Source organism: Phyllostomus discolor, chromosome 3, assembly GCF_004126475.2.
Source record: "Phyllostomus discolor isolate MPI-MPIP mPhyDis1 chromosome 3, mPhyDis1.pri.v3, whole genome shotgun sequence".
Lineage (NCBI taxonomy): Eukaryota > Metazoa > Chordata > Mammalia > Chiroptera > Phyllostomidae > Phyllostomus > Phyllostomus discolor.
This window is the reverse complement of record NC_040905.2, coordinates 98,837,638-98,864,715: the sequence shown is the minus strand read 5'-3', so window position 1 is coordinate 98,864,715 and position 27,078 is coordinate 98,837,638. Positions and strand designations below refer to the sequence as shown.

The window sequence follows — 27,078 nt, the reverse complement described above, 5'->3', positions numbered from 1 at the left end:
AGGGTCATTTGTGGATTATTTGTTCTCATTCTGTGAAATATGCTGTTGGTATTTTGATAGAGATTGCTTTGGGTAGTATGGACATTTTAAAGATGTTGATTCTTCCTAGCCATGAGCACAGCATATGCTTTCATTTATTTGTATCTTCTTTAATTTCTTTCTTCAGTGCCTTATAATTTTCCAAGTACCAGTCTTTTACCTCTTTTACAGTCTTTTACCTTTTATTTCTAGATATTTTATTTTTGATAATATTATAAATGAAATTATTTCCTTATTTTCTCCTTCTGATCGTCTATTATTGGTATACAAAATTGCAAATGATTTCTGAGTATTTATTTTATATCCTGCTGCTTTACTGAATTTGTCAGTTCATATATTTTTTTTGTGTGTAGAATTTTTAGGAGGGTTCTCTATATAAACTACCATGTCATCTGCAATATGATATTTTTTCTTCTCCCATTCTAGTTTGGATACTTTTTATTACTTTTCCTGTCTGATGGCTGTTTCCAGGACTTCCAATAAAATGTTGAATTAAAGTAGTGAAAATGGACATTGTTGTCTTGTTCCTGATCTTAAGGAAAAGGCTTTTAGCTCTTCCGCATTGAATATGATGGTAGCTCTGGGTTTGTCATATATGGCTTTTATTATGTTGAGGTATATTCTATTTCCACATTGCTATGAGTTTTTATCATAAATCGTTGCAGGATTTTGTCAGATGCTTTTTCTGCACTTATTGATGTGATCCTCTTATTTTAATCCTTTATTTTGTTTATGTGGTATCTCACATTAATTGATTTGCAGATATTGAACCAACCTTGCATCCCAGGAATAATTTCTGTTTGATCATGTTGTATGATCTTTTAAATGTGTTGCTGAATTCAGTTTACTAGTATTTTGAGGATTTTTGCATTTATGTTCACTACTGATATTGCCCTATAATTTTATGTATTTATTTTGTAATGTCTTTGTCTTATTTTGGAGCCATTGTAATACTGGCCTTGTAAAGTAAGCTTGGAGTCTTCCCTTCTCTTGCATTTTGGGGAATAGTTTGAGAAGGATAGGCGTTAATTCTTTGAACCTTTGGTAAAAGTCACCTGTGAAGACATCTGGTCTAGGGCTTTTGTTTGTTGTAGGTGGTTTTTTTTTTAAGATTTTATTTATTTAATTTTAGAGAGGGAAGGGAGGGAGAAAGAGAGAGAGAGAGAGAGAAACATCAATGTGCAGTTGCTAGGGGCTGTGGCCTGCAACCGAGGTATGTGGCCTGACTGGGAATCAAACCTGCGACACTTTGGTTTGCAGCCCGCGCTCAATCCACTGAGCTACGCCAGCCAGGGCTTGTTTGTTGTAGTTTTTTAAAAAATATTTTTTAATTTTTAAAATTACAGTTGACATAAATATTATATTAGTTTCAGGTAAACTCAGTGATTGGACATGTATATAACTTTTGAAATGATCACCTTAATAATTCTAGTACCCATCTGGCACCATGCATAGTTATTAAAATATTATTGACTATATTGCCTGTGCTGTACTTTACATCTGAATGACTATTCTGTAACTACCAATTTGTACTTCTTAACCCCTTCACCTTTTTCACACATTCCCAAATCCCTCTTCCATCTGGCAACCATCAAAATGGTATTTGTAGGAGGAGTCTGTTTCTCGTCTGCCTGTTTGTTTATTTTGTTTTTTAGATTCCACATGTAAGTGAAATCATATGGCATTTGTCTCTCTCCGTCTTATTTTACTCAGCACAATACCCTGTAGGTCCCTCCATGTTGTTTTAATACTTCTTTATCATTCATCTATTGATGGACAGTTAATTGCTTTCATATCTTGGCTAATGTAAATAATGCTTCAGTGAACATATGGTTGCATATGTATGTCTTTTCTGTGTAGTGTTTTGGGTTTCTTCAGATAAATATTCAGAAGCGGAATTGCTGGGGGTTTTTTTGTTTTGTTTTGTTATAGCCTTTGTTTTAAAGTATGTTTAATCTGGTATAAATATTTCTACCCCAGCCTTTTCTTTTTTCCATTTCCATTTTAATGAAATATTTTTTTCCATTTTTTTACCTTCAGATTGTGTGTGTCTTGATCTGAAGTGAGTCTCTTGCAGACAGTATATGTAAGGGTCTTATTTTGTTAAATATTCAGCCACCATATGTCTTTTCACTGGAGCATTAAATTAATTTGCATTTGTAATTGTCGATAGACATGTATTTATTGATTTTTTAATATTTTTTTTCTTCTTATAGAACACCCTTTAATATTTCTTATAATACTGGTTTGGTTATGATGAATTCCTTTAGCTTTTTCTTGTATTGGAAGCTCTGTATCTGTCCTTCAATCCTAAATGATAGCTTTGCTGGGTGGAGAAATCTGAGTGTAGGTCCTTGCTTTTCATCACTTTGAATGTATTTTGTGCCAGTCTCTTCAGTCCTGTGAATTTTCTGTTGAGAATTCAGTTGACAGTCTCATGGAAGCTCCCTTGTAGGTAACTAACTGCTTTTCTTTTGCTGCTTTTATTGTTCTTTGTTTTAAACCTTTTGCATTTTAATATGATGTGCCTTTGGGTGGACCTCTTTGGATTCATCTTGTTTGGGACTCTTCACTCCCTGGATTGTGTGTATATTTCCTTCACCAGGTTAGGGAAGGTTTCCGTCATTATTTCTTGCTTACTCTCTCCTCGTGTCCCTATGATGCAATTATTGGTATGTTTGATGTTGTCCCAGAGGCTTTTTAACTATTATCATCTTTTTGTACCCTTTTTTTTCTTTTTGCTGTTCTGATTGGTTTTCTGTTTCCTTATGTTTCAAGTTGCTGATTTGCACCTCTGTTTCACCTGCACTACTATTGATTTTTTGCAATGTATTCTTCATGCTGGCTTTTGTATTTTTCATTTCTGACTGGTTCTTTTTTGTTTTCTATTTCTATTTTTATATTTCTTATCTCCTTGTTGAAGTTCTCACTAAGTTCATCTGATATTTACTTAAGTTTATAGAGCATTCTTATAATCAGTGGTTTATTTTTATTTTCATTTATTTTTATTTATTTATAAAACTTTTTAATCCTCACCTGAGAATGTGTTACTGATTTTTGTAGAGAGAGGGAGAAACATCAGTCGGTTGACCTCCCATGCTTACCCCTAGTGGGGATCGAACAGCAACCTAGGTAAATGTCCTGACCAGGAATTGAACCTACAACCTTTTGGTGTACAGGATGACACTCTAACCAACTGAGCCTCCCGGCCAGGGTTATAACCAGTGTTTTGAATTCTGCATCTTGTCGATTGTTTGTGACTATTATATTTAGTTCTTTTTTGTTCATTTATTTGGCACATGTTTCTTTGTCTCCTCATTTTGGCTGCTTTTCTGTGTGGGATATGTGCGTATGTGTTTTAATGTAGTATGCATAGCTGGTACATCTCCCAGTCTTTGAGTGGCCTTATGCAGTAGGTGTCCTGTAGAGTCCAGTCCCTCAGAAGCCCCAGTCATCCAGGCTGGGTGCTTCAGGTGCCCCCTGTGTAGGCTGTGTGCACTCTTCTGTTACAGTTGAGCCTTGGTTGCTTTTGGCATGTCAGATTCCCCTAGTCAGATTGGCTGTGAGGACTGGTTGTGACCACAGGGGAGGAACTGTTTTGCAGGGTCAACCCCATGGAGGAGGACTCAGCTCGGCCCTGGAACCCCATGAGTCTTCCTCTTGAGTGTGTTGCATGTGGAGGTGGTTGGGTAGTGCTCTGGCATGGACTGAAGTTGGCCACCAGGTGAGCAGGTTCTGGGGTCTCCTGGGAGGTGCAGGGCCATGTTCAGTGGCCAAGATCATTTGGTGCCTGGGCCATGTCGGAGGCCACTTGTCATGAGCTACAGAGTGATCTGTAGAGGGCCACTACTTGTGCTGGGCTTGGAGGTATTCAGGAGAGGCCAAGCTGCAAACCAAGCCACTGGCTGCCACTAATGCTGGGCCTGGGGCTGCTTAGCTAGAGGTGTGGGGCCACTGAGGCTACATGCTGCATGTTTGGGGTTTGTGAACCTTTGAGAGATTTTTAGGAAAGTCTGCATCATGAGTCAGGACAGGTCATTTGTATGGGAAAGCCACTGGAAATGGCTTGGCATGGGCCCAGAAGTTTGGGTGGAGCAGTGTCTCAGGGAATCACCAGGGTGTGATGAATATTGTTAGCCAGGTTAATAGAGACTCACATATGGTACTTGCCTGATGGTTCTGAGGGGAAGGCTCAGCAAAGGAACAATGGCCTTTGTCAGCACTTCAGTCTGGGAGAAAGCTGCCCCCTCAGCCCTTGGAAGCCAGACAGTTTGGTTCCTCCCATATGTCCTTGGCAATTTTGGAAAATTTGTACCCAGCTGTGCAGTTCAAGCAAGATAGTTGGTGTAAGTTCATGTGTGAGCCCTTTAAGAGGAATGCCTGGAATTCCAGCAGTCTTCCATCTGACTCACCCACCATCCTGACTGCTTTTCACAGCTATACTTCTCTTCTTGGAACTGGAACTCTGGGCTGGAGGTCCTGGTGTGTGGCTGGGACCCCTCACTCCTCAGGGAGGATCTCTGTACCTGAGATATTCCTCCTGATTTTTAATTGCTACATGTGGGTGTCGGACCAACCCATTCTGCTTCTCTGTCCCTTTTCCCAGTCTCAGTGCGGTGGCTTTTACACATTTTTAGTTATAGGACTTCTGTTTAGCTAGATTTCAGGCAGCTCTGAATGATGGTTCTGTAGTTTTTAAGTGGTTGCAGGAGGTTGCAAGTACCTATTCTACCATCTTGACTGGCAGCCTTTTGGGAGTTCTTTAATTAATTATTTGATTTTGTTAGTAGTTTTGGTCTGTTTAGATTTTCTGTTTCTTTTTGACTCAGTCTTCGATGATTGTATGTTTCTAGGAATTTATCCACTTCTCCCAGATTGTCCTGTTTGTAGTCATATACTTGTTTGTATTTATTAAAATTCTTTGTATTTTTTGTGGTGTCAGTTGTCACTTCTCATTCATTTTTTAAGGTTTTATTCTTAACAGCATATATTCAATATCTTATATTAGTTTCAGGTATAAAACATAGTATTTCGACAGTCATATATTTTATAAAGTGTTTCCACCAATATTTCAACTACAAACCTGGTACCATACCTAATTATTACAATGCTATTGGCCATATTTCCTATCCTGTGTTTTGCTGGGAGAGTTTGGGTGTGTGGCTTCTGGGAGGGGGTTGTAGGGACAGCTGCCACAGTCTCTGTGCTGAGTCCCTCTCTCACAGTCCTCGAACTCCCTCCCATCTTTCCTGTGTTGAGCACTCTCTTTTATATGGCAACTGCCTAGGAAGATACACTAACTCCACCCTCCCAACTCTGGTAGGCTTTAGGATGAGGGCCACTTGTTGTTGTGTGCTCTATGTCAAGGACTGTACTGGTTGCACAGCAGGAGGTGAGCTTGAATTATAATGAGCCTGAATTGTCCGGAAATCATCTGTTCCCTGCCCCACCTGGGGAAAAATTGTCTTCCACGAAATCGGTCCCTGGTGCCAAAAAGGTTGGCAACAATTGCCCTACAGTGCCACCCCTCAGGCATAAGCCTGGGGAGATGCTGTAGCTCTACCCTCCCGACTTCTTATGGTGCCATCCTGGGCCTGCATGGCAGTCTTTTTTGAAAAACTCTTGAGGAAATCTAGGGAAAGTTAGGGGATGTCAGAGACACATAGGGAGAAACTGAAATTTGTGGCTTTGGGGTGAGGGCTGTTTTCCCCCAGTGCCCAACCAGTGTCACCATTCCTGGGGTGGGTCTGCTGACTCTCTAGGGCCCTGCTCTGCCCAGCTCCCATCCTTCAGAAGAATTTACTGGCTGTACCCAGCCTGGGCCTGTGTTATAGTCTTTTTTTTGAAAAACTGTCTAGGAAATTTGGATAAACTCCAGGGGTGTTAAAGACACACTGAATTGTGTGGTTTTAGGTTGAGGGTCATTTTTCCTGTGCACCCAGCTGGTGCCAACCAGTGCCCCCCCCAACATTGAACTGAGACGATGCATTAGCCCCACCCTGCTGACTCCCAGAGGCCCCGCCCTGCCAAGCTTGTAACCTGCAGAGATCTGCTAGCTGCAGCCAGGCTCACCTGTGTTGCAGTCTTTTGAAACTCTCAAGGAAATCCAGACAAACTCAAAGGGTGTCTGAGACATACAGGGAGAGGCAGTTGTGTGGCTTTAGGGCGAGGGCTGTTCCCTACCCCAACATTAGCCTGGGAAGATGCACTAGCTCCACCCTGCTGATTCCCTGAGGCCTCACCCAGCAAAGCTTGCAGGCAGTGGTGGGATCTCCTGGCTTCAGCCAGCGCCTGCATTGCAGTCTTTCTTGAAAAAATTCTCAAGGAAATTTGGGCAAACTCAGGGGGTGTCAGAGACACACAGAGACTGAGTTGTGTATGGGCAAAGACACTGGGCAGTCCTCACCCTGAAGTACCTGACAGGTGCCAGCATTCCTGTACAGAGCCAACTTTTAATCCTTTTTTGCCTGACGGACTCGACTAGTTTCACCTCCAGGAGTCCCTGAGACCTCGCCTCACTGCAAAGGTCCTCATTCCTCAGGTGGGGGGCTTCCAGCCTTCGTGTACCCTGAGACTTCTACTGAGTGACCTTAGACCCAAAAATGTCATTGATTTTGAACCTGTTTTCATCTCCTCTCTTATTTCTGATTTTATTTATTTGAGTCCACTCTTTTTTTTTCTTAATGAGTCTGGTTAAAGGTTTATCAATTTTGTTTATCTTTTCAGTGAACCTGCTATTAATTTTCATTGGTTATTTTGGGTTTTTTTAGGCTCTTATTTCATTTATTTTTGCTCTGATCTTTACTATTTCATTCCCATACTTACTTTGGGCTTTATTTGCAGTTCCATTTCTAATCCCTTTAGGTATAAGTTTAGTTTGTTTATTTGAGTTTTGTTTGTTTGTTTCTTGAGGTATATATATTACTGGTGATACTCACAGTGAAACGTACCAGTTGTTACCAGTGAAGTTGGATTCATTTCTTGAGTTTGGCAAAGAAAGAATTCAGAGCGAGGAACTCAAGTTATAAAGGAAAGTTTATTTGGGAAGTTACAGAGGTAGTGAAAGTGAGCCAGCTATGCTGTGTAGATTCAGGAAACAAGTTACAGAGGTAGAAGAGCCCTTGGAGCTTAGGAAAGCACACTCAAAAAGAAGATTCAAGTAGGTGTGCTCTGAGGAGAGGGAAAGAGAGAAGGTGAGAAACTGAGAGACAGCATGCATGTGTGCCCTGGGTCCTAGGTCTTGAGGGTTTTAAAGGCTGGGAGTTTAGGGGAGGTCTTAGGGGAGGATCTTAATAGAATATTTATCAGCTTTATGCTGATGTACCCAAATGAGATTTATTCCCCTGAGTTTATCCATCCTTGGGTGTGGTTGACACAGAATGGCACTAATTGAATTTTTGTAATCTATCTCCCTGAATAGGGTGATTTAAGTTATTTATGCTCTGAGGAGAAGCCTAAAACATTAATCTTTTATTTGTTTGTTTGTTTATTGTTTTTAACATTTTTTTCATCATCGTTTATCCTCCCTATACTTTCTTCCATCTCCACCAACCCCCCTTCCTCCACAATCACCACACTATTGTGTCTGTGAGATGTTTCTCTTTTTCTTTTTGTGCAATTCTTCTACTCCGACCCCACCCCCATTTACTCTTAAGTGTCCTTGGTTTGGAAGATAGGATTGTGCAATTTACTGGTTAGCTGTAAATTGTTTGGCCTTTTAACTATCTCTCTCAGTTTCCCTCTTTCACTGCCTTGGCTTACTAGCCTATCTCAGATCTGTATTGCTGTGAATTTCTCTCTTAGGTCTGTTTATCCTTTGCCCCTTAGATTTTGGTTGTTTTCATTTTCATCGGTCCCATAGTATCTTTTGATTTCTTTGATCTTGTTAAACAATTTATTGTTTAGTGGCATATTATTTAGCCTCTATGTGTTTTGTTTGTTTTTCAGATTTTTTCTTGTAATTGATTTCTACTTTCATACACTTGTGGTCAGAGAAGATGCTAGATATTATTTTAGTCTTCTTAATTATACTGAGACTTGTTTTGTGGCCTCACATGTGGTCTATCTTGGAAAATGTTCCATGTGATCTGAAAATGTCAATTAAATCCATCTGGTCTAATGTGTCATTTAAAGCCATTGTTTCCTTGTTGATTTTCTATCTGGATGATCTGTCTACTGAGGTCAAAGGGGTGTTAAAGTCTGTTACTGTCGATTTCTCCCTTTAGTCTGTCAATATGTGCTTTATGTATTTGGGTGCTCCTATGTTAGGGTATGTAAAAATTTTTAAAGATTTTATTTATTTACTTTTAGACAGAGGGGAAGGGAGAGAGAAAGAGAAGGAGAGAAACAGTAATGTATGGTTGCCTTCTCACACTCCCCCTACTGGGGACCTGGCCAGCAATCTAGGCGTGTGCCCTGACTGGGAATCAAACTGGCAACCTTTTGGTTTGTAGGATGATACTCAATCCATTGCACTGCACCAGCCATGGCAGGGTGTGCACATGTTTACAACAGTTATATTTCTAGGCCAGCTGCCACTGCATCCAGGCTTGAGGGCCTCTTAGTACAAGGCACAGGGCATACCTGAGGTCAGCTGTCAGCTGCCACCTGCCTGGGGCTTGCTGACTTTGGAGAGTTTTAAAGAATGTTTGCAACATGGCCTGAGCTGAAGGAGCTATGGGTGGTGTGTGAATTAGGTTGAGCAGGGTTTCAGGGACTCACACAGGGTGGGGCAAGAGGTGTTTACTAGGTTATCAAAGATTCAGGTTTGGCACCCGCCTGAGCCCACAGGCTCTGTGGAGGAAGGGCTTAATACAGGAACAGTGGCAGCCTTCATCTTCAGTCCACATATTTCAGTTTCTCTCTGTTATGTCTGTAATGCTTTTGGATCTTCTGTCACTTCACTGGAGCTTAGAGTGGGATTGTGTGAATGTTGTGCTTGGGCCCTTTAAGAGGATGCCTGGGTTTCCAGCAGCCTTCCGCCTCACTGGAACAGAGTCTTTGCCAATTATAATAGCCAGTTGCCATGGGAATTTCTCTTCCCAGCTCTGGTACCCTGGGCTGGGTAGGCCAGTATAGGTCTGGGACCCCTTGCTCCCCAAAGGAGAACTCTGCAGCTGAGATATCCCACTTGATTCCCAACCACCGCATATGGGTGTGGGACCAGCCCATTTGGTGGCTCAGACCTTCCTACGGTTCTCAGTGTGGCTTCTTCGTATCCTTAGTTATAAGAGTTCCATTCAGCTAGTGTGTAGATAGTTCTCCAGGTTAATTGTTCTATAATTTATTTGTAATTTTGAAGTGCTTGGGTGGAGGCAAGCAGAGTGATTACCTACCCCACCATCTTGATCAGAATCTTGAGCATCTTTACATATGTCTATTGGCCATCTTTATGTCCTCTTTGGAGAAATGTGTGTTTAGGTCCTCTGCTCATTTTGTATTGGATTGTTGGGTTTAAGTGGTACGAGTTCTTTACATATTTTGGATATTAACCCCTTATCAGTTGTATCAGTGGTGAATATCTTCACTAGGTTGTCTTTTCATTTTGTTGATGGTTTCCTTTGCTGTAATCCCATTTGTTTATTTCTTCTTTTGTTTCCCTTGCCCAAGAAAACATATTGAAAAAAATATTACAATAGCGGTGACAAAAGAGTTTACTGCTGATAGCAAAGTCAAAAGAGTTTACTGCTATGAGTTTTATGGTTTAGGGTCTTACATTTAAGTCTTTTATCCATTTTGAGTTTATTTTTGTAGATGATGTAAGAAAGTGATCCAGGTTCATTTTTTGCATGTATTTGTCCAGTTTTCCCACCACCATTTATTGAATGGACTGTCTTTCTACCACTGTATATTCCTATGGAATGGGAGGGAACACATTATTCAAAAATCAACTATGGAAGCTGGATAGTAAAACAATGTCTTAAAAATTCTAAGGGGAAATTATTATTAATTTATAATTATATACCCAAACAAACTCTCAACCCAGTGTGATGGTAAAACAATATTTTTAGACTTCATGCATTTGAGAAATTTTACCTCATGTATCTGTTTTCTCGAAGAAGCTGTTAGGAGATTGTTTCACCCAAACAAGTGATTAAACCAAAGGAAAAAGGAAGATACCAAATCTACAAAATGGAAGGTTGAGTGTAGGGGAGATATAGGCGGACAGCTGTTCAGCAAACCCAGAGAGCAGCCACCCTGCCTCAAGTTGTCCAGAGAGCTCCAGGGGAGATTTCTTCAGGGAAAAAATTCAACTCATAGTTTTCTTGATATGGTTGACCTTGCTAAAAGTATTGCTCAGAAGGATTTTGGAAAATAAATGATGTAGCAGGGAAAAACAAACAAAAAAAGAATTATTAACTCCAAAATAAGCAGTTTGGGCACAAAAGGAAATAAAGTTATTGCTATAGACATTTCTGATATAAAACATGTTCCTGAAAAAAAATTCATTTTCTATGGAACTGAGCCTTAAAAATACCAGGGCTAGGAAAAATTACTTATAGCTTAAAAGTGACTTAACATATCAAATACAAGAAAATGAGAATGGAAAAAGTTTAAACTATATTAGCTAAGAATGCTCTCTTGTGATAAATCTGTGTAGAAACTCAAAGATAAAATTCGGGCTAGTTACTGCTTTTGGAGAGGAGGGGTGTTTGATTAGAATGGGGCAGGTTGCTGAGGTAGTAACAAAGTATCATTTCTTGACCTAGGTGGTGGTAATGAGGTGATCAACTTATAAAAATTCATCTAAAATTTTATTTTTATTTAATATATTAAATAATACTTTTGAAATTAAAATGTTTTAATGTAATAATAATTTTATTTTTAAAAAGCTGTCAGGATGGTGGTTATCCCAGGGGAGGAGAAGTAACTGTAGGGTGAGCATCACAGCACTTCTGTGGCACTGGTATTGCTCTACTTCTTGATCTAGGTGCTGGTGCACTAGGATTTTCAGCTCATGGAAATTCATTGGGTTTTCTACACTTATGTATACAGTTGATTCTTAAACAATATAGAGGTTAGCGGTGCTGACCCCTCCCAACATAGTTGAAAATTCACATATGTCTTTTGACTCCCCCAAAACTTAAACTGCTAATAGCTCACTGTTAACCATAAACCTTACCAATAACATAATTAACACAAATTTTGTATGTTATGTGAATTTTATTTCATATAATACAATAATGTATGTATGTAATAAAATACAATATATGCATTGTATTCTTACTGTAAAGTAAGCTAGAGAAAAGAAAATGTCATTAAGAAAATACATTTATAGTAAGAATTTATTGGGAAAAAAAATCCAGGTATAAATGGGCCTGCGCAGTTCAAGCCTGTGTTGTTCTGGGTTCAACTGTACTTTTCTGTATGTGCACGATGCTTCAATAAAGGAGCTTAAGGGAAAACAAGGGATGGGGCAGACCAAAGTCTGTGTAGCTTTGAAATCAGATGATTAAGAGAAAGCAACAATGTGTAATAAAAATCCTGGCAGAGTTAAAAGACTTGTTAAATTATAAACAAACAAACAAACAAATATAGGATAAGTAAATAAGTAAGTAAATGTGCACTTTACCTTGAGGGTCAAGGGGAAAATATGAAGGAAGCCAGCTGGATGAAGAATTACGGAGACAACAGTAGAAGGCAGGAGAATCGCACACTAAGCAATTTCAAGAACACGTGAGACCAGATGGTGGTGTGAAGTATATTTTCTGTGTCCTACTGCATCTGCTTTGCATTCAACTGCTTTTATTCAGTGGTGCAAAACTTTGACAAGTTAAAAAAATTGTGTGTAAGCTATGCAACTTGTGTTGTCATTCTCTTATTTAATTGACTTGATTTGCTATACAGAAATTTGTGTTAACAGAACACACTGTTCCTAGCTCTGCCAAGCAGTACTGGGATAATAATGTAAACAATGTATACTGATTTAACCAAAAATGGTGATTTAATTAAAAGGTGTCACATAATTGGGAGTTTGGGAAGTAGAGAGAGAGAAAAATTAATCATGCTATAGTCTTACCATATAGTGAATAGATTACCTGTAACTGATAAATAAAACATTTTTTAAAGATTTATTTATATTTTATTTTTAGAGAGGGAAGGGAGGGAGAAAGAGAGAGAGAAACACGAATGTGCGGTTGCTGGGGGTCGTGGCCTGCAACCCTGGCATGTGCCTTGGCTGGGAATCGAACCTGTGATACTTTGGTTCACAGCCCATGCTCAATCCACTGAGTGATAAATAAAACATTTTTGTAAAGAGAAATTTGTATGTAAATACCAAAAGGAACCACTAACATGAGTTGAAAGTGCTTGCCTCTGAGGGTGATCAAATCAGAGGACTGTTGTTTTTTTTTGTCCTAAGTCTTTTAAAACTTTGTATCTTTAATAAAATTTAATATCATGAAAACAAAAAAAATGAAAACTTAACCAAGATCCTCAGAAATTGTTATAGTAGTAATCACAAGTATTTATTGACTGTATAGTATTACCATATACCAGACTAGTAGGCCCAATACATGTATTATCTCTCTTTGGTACTTTCTAGGACCCAGTTTTCCTTCTTAGTGCATATGATCCTTTTGGGTTCTTAAAAAAAAAAATGTTATTCATTTAGAGAGAGGGGAAGGGAAGGAGGAAGAGAGAGAGAGAGAAACATCAATGTGTGGTTGCCCCTCACATATCCCCAACTGGGAACCTGGCCCACAGTGCAGACCTGTGCCCTGACTGGGAGTCGAACTGGCAACCCTTTGGTTTGCAGGCCCACATTCAATTCACTGAGCTACACCAGCCAGGGCCCTTTTGGGTTCTGGAGATAATTGGACAAAATAGACCTGGGTTGAGAGAATTTTAAACTTTATTTGATAGTGTCCACAGTGAACTGGGAGTGAAGCCATTTCCTGGTCCAAGCTGGTCATTTCTACAATAGAAACTTTGACAAAGATTTTATAAACCAAATCATTACCTTTTATGGTCTACCGTTTATGTTGTCCATTGGTATTTAGCTTTACTATCAGGATCAGTGTTATGTATTTATATGGTAATTTTTTCTCTGAAAACTTGTTATGAATTTAACATGAATTTAAGAATGAAAGAAGTTTGATTTTTTTTTTTTTTTTTCATTTTTGCCCAGGGCCACATTCCTCTCATGAACCATGCTGTTAACTCACCACAAGATGGTGGGAGGGGATGTTCTAGCTCTGGTTCAAGGACCTCATCTTTTGATTTACCTTGACTTTGTGTTTTACCTGAAACTTGACTATCAAAGGGCTTATATGTCTATCAGAAGAATGGATGAAAAATTGTAAGAGCAGTTTGGATTGGTTGGTCAACAGAAGAAAAAATATATATGTATGGCAAACAAACTTTTTATAGCAAGAGATAGAAGCAACCCACCATCCATGGACATAAAATGGAATATTATTCAGCCTTTTATTAAAAAGGAAGTATAAATCCTGCCATGTGCTACAACATGTGTGCACCTTGAAGGCACTATGTTAAGTGAAATAAGGCAGTGACAAAAAGACAAGTGTCGTGTGATTCCACTTACAAGAGTTATTTAAAGTGAGTCAAATTCATAGAAACCTAAAATGATGGAAAATGAGGGAAATGTTTTTAAACAGACATAGAGTTTGTTTTGCAAGATGAGAGGTTCTGGATATCTGTTTTACAACAATGCAAATATATGTAATATTCTTGAACTGTACACCTACAATGATTAAGATGGTAAATTTTATATTATGTGGTTTTTGCCATGATTTAAAAAAAAAAAGTTTAATCTAGGATACAGCTTTATTTAGGTAGATAGATCCCAAAGATCCAGCTATCTAAGGGATAAGGAGGGTCTGATCCACAGATGCTCAGTTCCTTCTTTGAACTGATTAACCAAGCAAGATTTTGCTACTGGCCTCATGAGGAGTAAGTGAAGGAACAGGACAAGAAGCAAGACATATCGCTCAGATGGAGATCTTTCCACATGGAAGTTTGAGGAACAGGAACTACTCCCAAACTTACTATGTACACACACACAGGATTCAGAAATCTATGTGTGTGTATAGAGAGAGAATTTTAAAATTATTGTTACTAAAGACCAAATATTAATATTGTTAAAATGGTAAAAGCAAGATAATTGAACATTTATTGGGAACACAAATTTAAATACCAAAGAAAAAAGCATATGATTTCCAAAGTATAAATAAGTAAATACAGATAACTAGAAGTTTAAACTTGTGAACATATTTTTCTATTTAAGTGTAAAAGCATTTTTATCTTCGGTTTGATTCTAGCTGTTGTTAAGACATTTCAGGGACTGACGGTAGAAATCGAAATTGGTGTAACTTTTTTGCACAATAGCACAACAGTGTTTAACATGCTTATGATGGCTGATTGAGTAATTTTTCTCTTTGTAGTCTGTCCTGTGGAAATAATGTAATATACAGATACTTGCACAATATGTTCTTTTAATGCTTTATAATCATGAGAAGTAGAAACAACCTAATATTCACCAATAATACCTTCAGTTATAGTATTTCCATAAAATATAAAATATAATGTTTAGGATCAAATTTTGAATATTTTAATAAAGTGTATAAGTGTTTGTGAAAGAAAAAAGCTTTATATAAATGCATGCTATTTCATAACCATTGGGCCTTGAAGAAATAATATTAGCAAGATAGCCAGTCTTTTATACACATGATACTTATATTTTGGTATTAAACCACTACACAGTTATTCTTAACACAATTATTTCTCACAACACTACTATTAAATACTATAATCATCTCCATTTTACAAGTGAGGGAATTCAGAGTCCAAGATTAAGTGACTTAACCCAAAGTAACACAGCTTGTAATAATGGAACCAAGATCGTCTGACTCCAAAGCCCATACTGCTTCTAGCACTGGGGTTTATGTCTGTCAGGATACTGGTCCCTGGTATAAATTACATTGTTGGTATTTTTCATGAAGATGCCAAACTTTCTGTCATCTCTAGTAGGCCCCTTCATAATGCCCAACCAATTTTGGAACCCAACTGGATTTTTATTTGTGTGTGTTGCAGCTTATTTATGTTTGTTTGTTCATTCAATAAAACATACTCCCCAGAGTTTTATAGCCACCAAACACAGTGTAATTTCAGATAATGTTTGAATAGATTTATTATGTCAGTAGGCCATTACAAAATGCTCATCTAGAATTTAAAAAATTATAGGCAAAATATATTTCCCTGACTAAGCTTAAACTTAAAGAGGGGTGAAGAGAAGAACCCAGTGGTCTTACATATATTCATAAGTAGAAAGACTATTTGTAAATGGTGTATGTGAGCCAGCATCTCAGTAAATTTTTCCTCAGAGTAGGAAAATATCAGGGAAATTCCCGTATTGTTAATCACTTCCTCTCTTTACTAATACTGTATTTCTGAATGTTTTAGTCATGGTATCAGGGCCTTGGTAGATTTTTCATGAGGAAAGAGATTGCAGTAAAATTTAAATTTGGTTGAAGGGAAAAGAGTTAAGTTGGGAAGACATTAAGATTCATTATTAATTAATTTAAATGTGATTGATGAACTAGCTGTGGTATCCTTTTTTGCTGCTGTCACTATAAAAGTAATATTTGGTCATTAAAGAAAATTCACAAAATACAACACAGTAGAAGAGGGAAAAATACCCAATATAAACCCTTACCCACCATTCAGAAACAATTGATATTTTACAGTATTTTCTTCTTTAAAATAATTTATCCTTTTTTCTGATTACTTATGCATATCCTTTGTAGAAAATTAGGAAAATATATAAAAATATAAAAGTTCAATAATGAAAATAAAAGTTACCTGTCCTCCTACTTACTACACAAATTCTTTTCCTAAATTGAGGTGAAATTTATATTACAAAATTAACCATTCTAAAGTGTACAATCAGTGCCATTTAGTAGTTCTCTTGCAGTGTTGTGCAATCATTGTTTCTGTATTTAGTTTTGAAGCATTTGTATTACCCCCAGAGGAGATACTGTACCATTGAGCAGTCACTACTCACTCCCCCTCCCCAGCCCCTTGCAACCACTAATCTGTTTTCTGTCTTCGAGTTTGCCTATTATGGACATTTCATGTAAATGGAATCACACAATGTGTGACCTTCTGTGTCTGGCTTATTTCCTTAGCATAATGTGTTCAAGGTTCATTCATGTATCAGTACTTCATTCCTTTTTATAGCTGAATAATATTGTATGAATGTATCATATTTTGTTTATCCATTCTTCAGTTGATGGACACTTGAGTTGTTTCTACCTTTTGGGTATTATGAGTAGTGCTGCTATGAATAAGTACTTTCCTGATACCCGTTTTCACACCTTTTGGGTATATACCTAGGAGTGCAATTGCTGGGTCACGCGGGAATTCTATGTTTAACTTTTTGAGGAACTACCAAATTGTTTTCCACAGTTGCGGTGCCATTTTACTCACAAGCAGTGTACAAGAGTCCCAATATCTCCACATCCTCACCAACTTCTGTTATTTTCCATTTTGTAATACTATAGCCAGGAAATCTTTTAAAAATATAATTTATTATAATACATATTATTTCATCATTTTAAAAAGTTTTTCCTACTTTATCCCTCCTCAATTTTTAAAATTGGTTCAAACTATGATGTGTTCTTGGGGGAAAATTGGTTGAAAGCAGTGATTTTTCAGACTTTTTTAAATCTCAGGATCCCTCTATACTTTTCATATTTATTGAGGACCCACCCCAAAAAGGTTTTATTTATGTGGGTTATATCTCTGGTATATATACTAAGTATTAGAAATTAAACATTGAAATATGAAAAAGAACTTTTCTCAAACACACACATACAAACTAGTGAAAGGGTGGGAGTGGCATTGTTTCTCTTACCACAAATCTCTTTACCTTCTGCCATAATAGAAGACTTGGATTCTCACATCAGATCCTGCATTCGATCTTTTGCATTATCACATGTCACTCAGGGAGCCTTTGGGAAACTTCCTTATGAGAGAGTAAGAATGAAAGAGGCAAATAATGTCTTAGATTTATCCTCAGGGACCTAGGAGATCTGTGTTGGAGATACATTGTTTCTGGCAAAATTAGGAGTGAACTTTCAACAATTTCTCATGCATACCTTAGGAAAGTGTGGTGTTAAGTTAGTTGTTTATGTCCCCAGAGAAAATATTCAAAGAAAGTACTATTTGGGTCAAAGCCGAACCTTTTTTAAGAATCAAAGATGAAAAAGAAATTCTCTTTCGTATAATCACTTCATTGATGTTACTATACTGAAGCAAAATGAACATTTGTATAAGTATCAGTGGTTTTAAGAAAACATTTCTTTTTGCTCAATTGGTTAATATCCCACCTTATTCCATAAATTACTTGGGGCAGTTCTGAAGATAAATAATATAATAGAATTTTTAATATAGGTGGTACGAGAAGAAAAAGGTTAGAAACTAAGATAAAGCCAGGACTAAAGTTAGCATATAAAATATATTTCATATGGTTCCATATAGCTTTCAGAAGTGGGAGAAAACTACAGTATTTTCAAATGTTTCAACATGAAAAAATTTACTGAAATGTTTTACAATGATCCCATCCTTAGGATTTTTAAAGTATAGTGCCTTTTCCCTGGCTGGTGTGGCTCAGTGGATTGAGTGCCAGCCTGTCAACCAAAGGGTCGGTGGTTCAATTCCCAGTCAGGGCACGTTGCCTGGGTTGCAGGCTAGGTCCCCAGTAGGGGGTGAATGAGAGGCAGCCACCCATTGATGTTTCTCCCTTTCTTTCTTCCTTCCTCCTTTCCCCTCTCTCTAAAATAAACAAACAAACAAACTTAAAAAAAAAGTGTAGTGCCATTTATGAAAATCTGCTTATTCACCTTTACAAGGAAAATAATCTTGTGTGTGTGATGCCAGTCTACTGTGCTTGTGAATTGACTTGCTAACACTTACTACATCAACTTTATAAAAGTTTATTAAACCTTTTTAAACTTTATTGTATTTATCAATAATTGATTATTCTGTTGTTTGAAAATGCTAGAATGGTAATTGCATTTGACAACTTAATGTGACGTAGGGGAAAGAGTGTAGCACTGCCATCTGGGAGACCAGAGATCTATCTTCGCTTCCAGGGCTGGCTTCCTACAAGCTTGGCCAGCCTCATTCTTCTTGCTCCTGGGTGGAGAGGAGTATGGATCAATGGGAAGTGATTAACAGGATTTAACTTGGAAGGTGGAAGCACTCTAATCTGGTCCTGGAGTGGGTTTCTTTTGTTTATGAAAGGTATTTAAATTCTTTCACATTGTTGGTAAGTATTCCAGAATTAGTATATTAGAATCACAATAAGTATACCTCCTTTTATTGCACTTCACAGATAATGCGCTTGGCAGATAATGTGGCAACCCTGCTTGGAGCTAGTCTGTCAGCGCCATTTTTACAACAGGCTCAGGTGATATAGTTAGTATCTTTTAGCAATAAAGTATTTTTAAATTAAGGTATGTACGTTTTTTTAGACATGATGCTATACATACTTAATAGACTGCAGTATAGTGAAATTAATTTTATTGGGTTGGCCAAAAAATCTTTATGGTTTTTTTCTGTAAAATAAAAGACTCATTTTTTTAGTTTTCACCAATAACTATTGATTTGGATGTTTTGAGTATGTTGGCTATCTCCCGTGTGGAATAACCTTGATTGTTCTCAATTAATGTCTCGATTTGATCGCTATCAACATCAACTGGTCTACCCTACTGTGTAACATCATCCAGCGAGAAATCTCCAGCACAAAACTTCGCAAACCACTTTTGATATGTTGGTCTGTCACAGCACCTTCTCCGTACACACACAAATCTTTTTTTGTGTGTTTTTACCTTTCTTGAAATAATGGAGTATAATATGCCAGAAATGTCATGTATTTTCTTCCATCTTCAATATTAAAATGGCTGCACAAAAATTCACCAGTTTTGATTTTTTTTAATGTATGCTGATATGATAGCCATCACAAAATTGTTTCTAATGAAGTTAAAGACAGCTAAGTGCTACTAGAGCCATCGTACAGAAAAAACAATGAACTTTTTGGCCAACCCAATATATGCATTGGGAAACCAAAAAATGTGTGTGACTCACTTTATTGTGGTAGTTTGAAATCACACCTGCAGTGTCTCTAAGATACACCTGTATTAGGATTACTCAGGTGTTCCATTTGTTAAGATCATATGGTTAAGATTTGTACATTGAATATATGTGAATTTTACCCTTGGGAAAAAAAAATAAGTGGTAAGTGGATAGAGGTGGAGATGAAACAAGAAAAGCACAATATTTGAAGCTGGGTGATGGGTATAACAGGTTATTAACCATTCTGTTCATTTCACGTATATATATTTGAAGTTTTCCATAACATGTTTTTTCAAGTAACATTCTGGTCTTTCATATTAGAAAGTCATAATATTTAGAGTTCATAAATCAAGGAATAACAAGGAAACATATAGAAATGTGGAAGTAAATAGGGAAATACAGTGTGCCTCTGGGGATCAGAACTGAGTACAGAGAGGGCTATCGTAGGTAATGTCTGTTTTGTTTATAAGGCTTTTGGTGTTAACTTGATTTTTAAATGTTATGCATGTATTACTTTGATAAAATGATGTATTCTGTGGTTTACTGCATTGTTTTCAAGGAAAATCTCAATATGATCCTATGTGGATAATTAGGCATAAGTCCAGTGCTTGGAATATGTAAAAAATCTGCTCATGATAATTTTGGCAGTATGCCCAATTATTTCCATTGCCGAAGGTGGTGATTTACATTTGAATTTCTACTCCAGATCAGTAGTGCTAAGCAGTTTGACTTGCATTTCTCCCTGTCTGTACCCTTGCCCTCCCTCCTACAGTGTGTTTTTTACACAGTTGTCAAGAGGGATCATAAATAAGCTTATATTACTTGCCTATTTAAAAGCCACCAAATCTCTCCCATTGAAATTAGAATAAAATTCAAACTTTACATCATAACTTATAAACAAGGCCATAAATAATGTAAATGATTGGACTCCTGCCTCAGTCTCTTGTCATCCTCTCCTCATCACTGTGGCAGGCTTAGTGGCCTTTTTTTGCACACTCATAGCTCAGTACTGCCTCAAGGCCTTTGAACTTGCCATTCCTACTGAGACTAGCTGCTTTTCAATGAGGATTTAATCCTTAAAAAAAGGCCTTATTTGACCATGTAGCTAGAGTAGCCCCCTCCACCCCTTCTCCATCTAGAGTAGTGGTGCTGAGTGTGACTCTCAGACCAGAAGCACGAGCATCACTTGGAGCATCATTTTGTTTGGAAACGTAGAGTCTTAGGCCCCACCCCAGACGTGCTGGAATAAAATTTGTATTTTAGCAAGACCCCCAAGGATATTTGTATGTACTTTTAAACTTCCAGCAGCTCAGGTCTAGAATAACCTCCCCCTTCAGTTTTCCTATGTATCTGCTAATAGGCTGCTAGATTTCTGGAGGTAACTTAGTCATTTGTTTACCTGTTTATTTCCCTAAATGAAACAGGCTCTGCAAGGGTACCACCTTGTCTCACTTGTACCTTCCTGGATCCCAGCACCTGACTACTCAATAAGTATTTGATGGAGATTATTTTGTGTTTTTGTGTGTGTGTGTTTCTTGAAGTGTCTCTGTCTGACTTACCTCACTTAGCATAATACTCTCTAGGTCCACCCATGTTGTCATAAATGGCAGCATTTCATTCTTTTTTATTGCTGTGTGATATTCCATTGTATACTACCTTTTCTTATCCATTCATCTGTTGATGGACATCTGTGTTGCCTCCATCCATATCTTGGCTATTTTTAAAAATGCTGTAATGGACATACAAGTACATATATCTTTTTGAATTAGTGTTTCCATTTTCTTCAGATAAATACCCAGAAGTGGAAGTGCTGGGTGATATAGTAGATCTATTTTTAGTTTTTGGAAATCTCCAAAACTCTGTCTCTTTACTGTTTTCCATATAGCTGCATCAAGTTGCAGTCCCACAAACAACAGTACTACAGAAGGTGCCCTTTTCTCCACATCCTTACCAACCCGTGTTGTTCAAATTTTGATAAGTTATTCTGGTGTGGGTAGTATCTCACTGTGGTTTTGATTTATATTTCCCTGATAATTAATGCTGTTGACCATCTTTTTACATATTTGTTGGTCATCTGTATGTCTTCTTTGGAGAAAAGTCTTTTCCTGTCCTCTTTCTATTTTTTTATTGGATCTTTTGTTTATAGTTATTTGTTATTGTGTTGTATGAGTTCCTTATATATTTTGGATATCAACGCCTTATCAGATATGGCATTTGCAAATTTATTTTCCCTTTCAGTAGGTTATCTTTTTGTTTTCTTGATGTTTCCTTTCATTGTACCAGAAGCTATTTAGTTTGATGAAGTCCCATTTGCTTATTTTTGCTTTTGTTTCCCTTGTTCAAAGGGACATATCTAAAGAGGACCCTTGCTAAAGGGAACATTTATTACCTATATTCTAGGAGTTTTATGGATTCAGGTTTTACATTTAAATATTTAATCCATTTTGAGTTTATAATTGTTTATGGTGTAAGAAAGTATTCCAGTTTTATTTTGGGGCAGGTATTTGTTTAGTTTTCCCAACACCACTTGTTGAAGAGACTGGCATTTCTCCTTTGTATATTCTTGCCCACTTTGTCATGGATTAATTGACCATATAAATGAGGGTTTATTTCCAGGCCCTCTGTTCTGTTCCATTGATCCATGTGTCTGTCTATGTCAGTACCATACTGTTTGACTATTACAGCTTTGTAGTGTGCTTTGAAATCAGGGAGCATGATACCTCCAACTTTAATTTTTCCTGTAGATTGTTTTCACTATTTGTGGACTTTTGTGATTCCATATAAATTTTTGGATTATTTTGTTCTAGTTCTGAGAAGAATGCCATTGGTATTTTAATAGGAATTGCATTAAGTCTATAGATTGCTTTGGGTGGTATGATCATTTTAACAATTTAAATCCTTTTAATCATGTGCATGGTATATCATCCCATTTATTTGTGTTCTCTTCAATTTTCTTTTTCCAGAGTACAAGTCTTTAACCTATTTCATTAAATGTATTCCTAGGTATTTTATTCTTTTTTTTTTTTAAAGATTTATTTATTTTTAGAGAGGGAAGGGAGGGAGGGAGGGGGGGAGAGAGAGAGAGAGAGAGAGAGAGAGAGAAACAGAGAAACATCAATGTGCGGTTGCTGGGGGTTCTGGCCTGCAACCCAGGAATGTACCCTGGCTGGGAATCGAACCTGGGACACTTTGGTTCCTAGCCCGCGCTCAATCCACTGAGCTACGCCAGCCAGGGCAGTATTTTATTCTTTTTGATGCAATTATAAATGGGATTTTCTTATTTCTCCTTCTGATCATTCTTAGTGTGTAGAAACACAGTGGGTTTCCATAGAATAATTTCGTGTTCTGCAACTTTACTGAATTCATTTAGTAATTCTATTAATTTTTTGATGTATTATTTTGGGTTTTTTTAATAGAGAGTATCATGGTAGCTGCATGTAACGACCATTTTACTTTCATTCCAAACGGCTGCCTTTTACTTATTTTTCTTTGATTGCTGTGGCTAGGGCTTCTCTTACTACAGTGAATAAAAATGGTTAGTACAGACATCTTGTCTTGTTCCTGATCTTAGAGGAAAAGCTTTCTGCTTTTCACCATTGAGTATGATATTGTCATATATAGCCTTTATCATGTTAAGACAAATTTCTTTTACCTACTTTGTTGAGAGTTTTTGTCATAACTCGATGTTGGACTTTGTCAAGTGCTTTTCTGCATCTATTGAGGTGATCTTACGATTTTATCAATGGTTTTGTTGATGAGATCAATAACATTATTTTATGGATGTTGAACCACTCTTGTACCCTTGGTATCAACCCTCTTGCCCATGTATATAATCCTTTTAAGGCATTGTTGAATTCAGTTTGCTAGTACTTTGCGAGAAGTTTTGCCTCTATGTTTATCGAGAATATTGGCCTGTAACTGTCTTTTTTTGTAGTGTCTTTGATTTTGGTATCAGGTAATGCTGACCTTGCAGAATGAATTTGAAAGCATTTCTTTCTCTTTAATTTTTTGGAATAGTTTGAGAAGGATAGGTATTAATTGTTTTTAAAGCTTTTATTTATTTATTTTTAGAGAGGGAGGCAGAAAGAGAGGGAGAGAGCCATCAATGTGTGGTTGCTACCTGCATGCCCCCTACTGAAGACCTGGCCCAAAACCCGGGCATGTGCTCTGACTGGGAATTGAACTGGCGACCCTTTGGTTTACAGGCTGGCACTCAACCCACTGAGCCACACCAGCCAGGGCGGTATTAGCTTTTTTTAAATGGTACAGTTCACCTGTGAAGCCATCAGGGTTTTGTTTGTTGCAAGTTTTTAAATTAGTACTAAATTCCATTGCTAATGGTCTGCTCAGATACTTTATTTCTTTCTGGTTTAGTCTTGGAAGGTTTTGTGTGTCTAGATATATATCTGGGGTTTTTTTTTTTTTCATCACCCTATTTGTTGGCATATAATTGTTTATGGTATTCATTAATGATCCTTTGTATTTCTGTGGTGTTGATTGTAGTCTCTCCTCTTTAATATGTTATTTTTATTTATTTGGGCTCTCTTGATGAGTCTTGCAAGAGGTTTGTCAATTGTTTTATCCTTTCAGGGAACCTGCTCTTAGTTTTGTTGATCTTTTCTATTATCATTATTATTATTATTATTATTATTATTATTATTTTTAGTCTGTGTTTCATTTCTTTTCACTCTGATCTTTATTATTGCCTTCAATTTATTTTGGGCTTTGTGCTTTTTAAAATTTCTTTAGGTATACAGTTAGGTTGTTTATTTGGGAATTTTCTTGCTTCTTATGGTATGCCTATGTGGCCGTGAACTTTCCTCTTTGAACAGCTTTTGCTGAATCCCATAAATTTTGTAAAGTTGTGGGGGTAGTTTCCCCTCAAGGTAGTTTTTTATTTCCTGTTTGATTTCTTCTTTCATCCATTGGTTGTTTAGTAGTATGCTATTTAATCTGCACACATAATGTGTTTTTTCTAGTTTTCTTTTTGTAGTTGATTTCTAGTTTTATGCCATCATAGTCAGAAAATATGCTTGATATAATTTCCATGTTCTTGAGTTTATTTTGGTCTTTTTTGTGACCTAATATGTGGTCTTTCCTGGAAGATGTTCCATGTGCATTTGAGGAAAATATGTAATCTGCAGTTTTGGGATGAAATATAATCTATAAATGTCTGTTTAAGTCAGTAGGGTCTAATGTGGCATTAAGGCGATTATTTCTTTAATAATTTTTCTGTGTAGATGATCTGATCTATCCATTGAGGCAAGTGGATTATTAAAGTTCCCAAGTATTACTATATTACTGTTAATTTCTGCCTTTATGTTCATATGCTCAAGTGCTCCCATGTTGGGTATGTACATATTTGTAATTGTTATGTCCTATTCTTGGATCAATCCCTTTGTCATTAGGTAATGCTCTCTTTTGTCTCTTTTTACATTGTTTGTCTTAAAGCCTATTTTGTCTGATGAGTGTTGCCACCCTAGCTTTCTTTTCCTTTGCATTTACATGGAATATCTTTTTCCATCCCTTCACTTTCACTGTGTGTGTCTTTAGATCTAAAGCGAGTCTCTTGTAGGCTGCATATAGATGGGTCTTGTTTTTTTTTAACCTTTGTGCCACCCCATTTCTTTTGATTGGAACATGCAGTCCATTTACATTTAAAGTAACTATTGATAGGTATGTGCTTACTGTCATTTTGTTAATTGCTTTTTGGTAGTTATTGTTTTCTTTTGATCTCTTTTCAATTCATTGGTTTTCTCTAGTGTTCTGATTAGGTTCCTCTCTGTATTTTTTGCATATTTTTGGTTTGTGGTTACTTTGAGGTTCATATGTATCCATGTATATCTATAGCAGTCTATTTTAAGTTTATAGGCATTTAAATTCAAATAAGTTATAAAAGCACCACATATTTAATTTAATTCCCCCTTTCTTTGGTTTTAACACCATGTTTAGTATCTTTTTGTTATGCGCTTATCGTATTGCAGCTATAGTTAATTTTGTTACTTTCGTCTGTTAACCTTTATATTAGCTTTTTAAATGGGTGACTCATTGTGTTTGTATTTCCTTCAATTCTGATAACCTTGTGAGATGTTCTAAGTTGCAGGTTCCTCTCTCTCAGCACTTTATTTTCTGCTACTTCTTTCTGGCCTATAGAGTTGCTGCTGAGAAATCAGCTGATAGCCTTATGGGATTATCTTTGTATGAGACTTCATCTTTCACTCTTGCTGCCTTTAAGATTGACTCTTTAGCCTTACCTTTTGTCACTTTAATTACAGTGTGTGTGGGTGTGGTCCTCTTTGGGTTCATTTTGCTGGAATTTTATGTGTTTCCTGGATTTCTGTTTCCTTCCTCAGATTAGGAAAGTTTTTCAGCCATTCAAATACACTATCTGTCCCTTTTTCTGTCTCTTCTTCTTCTGGAATTCCTGTAATGCAAATATTAGAGTGCTTGATATATGTTATCACAGAGGTCCCTATACTCCTCATTTTTAAATTTTGTTTTTGCATTTTGCTGCTGTGATTTGGTGATTTTTATAATATTATTCTATCTTTCAGGTCACTAATCCATTCTTTTGTACTAACTATATTGCTGTTGATTCCTTCTAATGTACTAATTTTTGTTACTGTATTCTTTGTCTCTTATTGTTTTTTTCTTACATTTTTAATGTGTTGAAGTGCTGAGTTCATCTATTCCACTCTCAAGTTTGTTGAGGATCCTTATGACTGTTTCTATTCTATATCAGGCAAATTACTTTCATTTCATTAAGTTTTTAATGTTTTTTCCCTGTTTATTTGGGGCATATTCTGTCTCCCCATTTTGTTTGACTTTCTGTATTTATTCCTGTGAATTAGACGAAAATAGATGATCTCTCCAACCCTGACTAGCATGGCTCAGTTGGGTGGTTGGTGTTCCCCGTAAATCAAAAGGTTGTGGGTTCAATTCCTAGTCAGGGTACATGCCTGGGTTTCGGGATCAGTCCCTGTCAGGGTACATATGTGAGGTAGTGAGTGGATGTTTCTCTCCCACTCTTCCCTACCTTCCCCTCTTTCTAAAAATAAATAAAATCTTGAAAAGATCTCTCTCCCAGTCTTCAAAAAGTAGCCTCTGTGCAGACTGTGTACCAGATGGTTTTGGCAGGCAGGCTGCAGCAGGTGGGCACGTGTGATGCCTCGTGTGCTGCCTGTCCAGGAGTGGATTTAGGGTGCGATTTAGGGTGCAGCCGTCTGGTGTGGGCACCTATCCTGTTCTTTTGTCTGGGTCTGGGTGGGGCTGCTCTGAGTGAGTGTGTCACAAAGCCCTACTACCTTCACACTTTCTCTAGGTGGAGCAGCTCCGTGTGTGTGCACCAATGCACTCTGCTAGTTTTGCACCCTCTCTGGTCAGGGCAGTTCCACATTATGCAGCAGTGTACCACTCACTCTGCACAGAGCAGCCCTGTGTGTTGGTACCATAATGTTTTGCTAGCTCCACGCTTACCCCCAGTGAGGCAGCTGCACACGCGTCTGAAGCAGTGACCCACTGTCTCTGCAGCCCTACCAGGGGGTACCACAGAATTTTGCTAGCTCCACATTCTCTCAAACACCCTGCCATAGATACTAGACCAGTCTCTTGGTGGAGGAGGGGCCCTTGTATACACGCTGTGTTGCCCTTTTGTTCCTGCTGAAGCTAGCTCTGGGAGAGTTGCCTGGGTACACACTACAGCAGGCCCAAAGGTTGGCCAGACAACCTGGATAGAGTTCCTGCCTGCTCTCCAAGTGCAGAGGAAACATAAGCAATAGTGCCCAATGATTCCTCTGGTCCTGGAGAGTTTCCTCAGCTTCTGAAGACCTTTTGGGGTTCCCCAACCTTCTCTATGTGGTCTTCTTCTGAAGAAGAAGCTGTTCCAGTTGGCTTTTAGTTGTCTCTCAGGAATAATTGCTCTAAATGTAGTTGTACATCGGA

General features: G+C 37.5%; 1 protein-coding gene across 1 annotated transcript in view; it reads left to right on the top strand.

The window, feature by feature from the left end:
- VKORC1L1 (vitamin K epoxide reductase complex subunit 1 like 1) overlaps positions 1–27,078 on the top strand; it is a 72,291-nt gene that overhangs the window by 37,206 nt on the left and 8,007 nt on the right. The window lies entirely within an intron of this gene.